The following is a 2,833-nucleotide window of genomic DNA, read 5'->3' on the forward strand; positions in this document are numbered from 1 at the left end:
GACGTTGTTAGTCTCGAAAGGGATAATAAAATAACTTAGGGATTTCTATGGATCAAGTCAAATGAATAAATCATCCGATTCAGAGTCAAATAACAAGTGAAGTCTAGGTGTATTTTTCCTTAGGTATTGTATTAATTCAATCATTTTTCAAAAAGTAATTTCCCAATTCTATTTTCTGTGATTTCTTAGTATAGTTAATTATAGTTAGACCTGCTATTGCTGCAAATAATTTTGAACTGAAACCTAACACAATTCAAATGATACAATAGTTTGTTCAGTTTGATGGTTTGCAGAACGAGGATCCCAATGCTCACTTGGCAAATTTCCTAGAATTTTGCATTACATTTAAAATCAATGGCGTTTCTGATGATGCCATACGTATTCGGTTGTTTCCCTTTTTGTTAAGGATTAAGGCTAAACAATGGTTGAACTCGTTACTACAAGGGTCAATCACTACTTGCGAACAAATGACCGAAAAATTTTTATTAAAATATTTTCCACCGGCTAAAACAGCCAAATTACATAATGATATCTCTTCTTTTGTGCAAATGGATTTAGAAACACTCTACGATGCATGGGACAGATATAAGGACCTTTTGCGAAGATGCCCTCACCATGGGTTACCACTTTGACTATAGGTTCAAACGTACTATAATGGCCTGAATCCTTCGACTCGGCAGATGATTGATGCAGACGCTGGAGGAACTATCAATAATAAGACACCTGAGGTGGCTTACGAATTTATTGAGGAGATGTCACTGAATAACTATCAGTGCCAAGTCATGAGGACAAAGCCAACGAAAACAGCCGGAGTTTATAACGTTGATTCGGTCACCATGCTCTCTAATCAGGTAGAACTCTTGAATAAGAAAATTGATGGTTTTCTTAGTTCTTCACAGGTTCACCCAGTAATGTAGTGCGAAGCAAATGGAGGTGGATCGAGCAATTTAGAATACCCACCTTATGGCCACAAAATGAAGAACGAGCAGTTAAATTATATGGGTAATAATCCTTGATCTCAAAACAATCCTTATAGCAATACTTATAATGCAGGTTGGAGGAATCACCCAAATTTTTCATAGGGAGGCCAAGGAAATCAGAAACCACCACCCCCTCCAGGCTTTCAGCAATCACCATACCAGTAGGAGAAAAAGCCGAACCTTGAAGAGATGCTAACCAAATTCATCTAAGTGTCGGAGACTCGTTCTCAGAATACCGAAATGGCACTAAAAAATCAACAAGCATCGATTCAAGGGCTCGAAACTCAAATTCGACATCTGGCTAAGATGATTTCAAAAAGAGCACCAGGAAATCTACCTAGTAACACCGAACCCTGTCCAAAAGCACATGTGAAAGCAGTTACATTGAGGAGTGGGAAAGTGTTAGCTGAATCGAAAAAGAAGCCACAGCAAGAGGCTGACAGGAGCAAAGGAGAGGAGGTAAAACCCGAAAGCAATGCCAATCCAATGCCGAAGGAATATAAACCACCAATTCCATACCCAGAAAAGTTGAAGAAAGACCGCATGGATGCACAATTTGGTAAATTCCTTGAACTTTTTAAACAACTACATATTAACTTACCTTTTGTTGAAGCTATATCGCATATGCCTACATACGCAAAATTTTTAAAGGAGCTCCTAACAAACAAAAAGAAGTTTGAAGACTTATCTACAATGGAACTTAATGAGGAATGTTCAGCTATACTCCAAAAAAAACTACCAACCAAACTAAAAGATCCAGGAAGTTTTACTATACCCTACTTAATTGGTAGTTTTAACGTCGATAAGGCACTAGCTAATTTAGGTGCTAGCATTAATTTGATGCCATATAAAATGTTTAAACAACTTGGTCTTGGGGAACCTAAACCCACTAGGATAAGTATTCAACTAGCTGGTATATCTGTTAAATATCCTAGGGGTATTATAGAGGACATACTTGTAAAAATAGATAAATTTATATTCCCTGTTGACTTCGTTGTGCTTGTTATGGACGAAGATGTTGAAGTGCCTTTAATCTTAAGGCGTCCATATTTAGCCACTGCTAGGGCTGTTATAAATGTGGGTGATGGTAAAATAGTACTTAGAGTAGGTGATAAAGAAATTATTTTTAAAATTTATGATGCCATGAGATTTTCTAGGGAGCAAGATGACATATGTTATTTTATTAACTCTATTGATCATGCTACTCAAGATTCTTTTTAGAAAATCATACATAAGGACACGTTGGAACTGTGCCATGCCCAAGAAGAGGAGATAGATGATGATGATTCTGAGACAGGCAAAATAAAAGCTAAAGTGAACTTCGATGAATCTTCCCAAAGACAAGCAGAATATGAGGACATTAAAGGGAACAATGATTTTAAGCAGAAACCCTCTATTGAAGAACCTCCCAAACTGGAACTCAAACAATTACCAAATCACTTGGAATAAGCATTCCTTGGAAATAATTCTACATTACCAGTTATTATTGCGTCTAACTTGCAACCCAAGGAGAAAGAGGAATTAATCCAAGTATTAAAAGAACATAAAAAGGCCATAGCTTGGAAAATTTCTGACATTAAAGGGATCAGCCCTTCTTTTTTCACCCACAAAATTTCAATGGAAGATGAATATAAACCATGTGTACAAGCTCAAAGACGACTGAACCCCAACATGAAGGAAGTTGTTAAAACCGAGGTAATTAAACTTCTAGATGCTGGAATTATTTATCCTATTTCTGACAGTTCTTGGGTAAGTCCAGTGTAGGTTGTTCCTAAGAAAGGAGGCATGACAGTGGTAGCCAATGAGAAGAATGAACTAATTCCAGCTAGGACAGTCACAGGTTGGAGAGTTTG

General features: G+C 37.1%; 1 non-coding gene across 1 annotated transcript; it reads right to left on the reverse strand.

Annotated features, from left to right (window-relative positions):
* Positions 1-516: 516 nt before the first annotated feature.
* On the reverse strand, positions 517-622 carry LOC128285086 (small nucleolar RNA R71). Its single transcript, XR_008275501.1, has one exon. It is a non-coding gene; the product is annotated as a small nucleolar RNA R71 (small nucleolar RNA).
* Between the last annotated feature and the right edge of the window lie 2,211 nt (positions 623-2,833).

The sequence above is a fragment of the Gossypium arboreum genome, chromosome 11 (assembly GCF_025698485.1).
Source record: "Gossypium arboreum isolate Shixiya-1 chromosome 11, ASM2569848v2, whole genome shotgun sequence".
Taxonomy (NCBI): Eukaryota; Viridiplantae; Streptophyta; class Magnoliopsida; order Malvales; family Malvaceae; genus Gossypium; species Gossypium arboreum.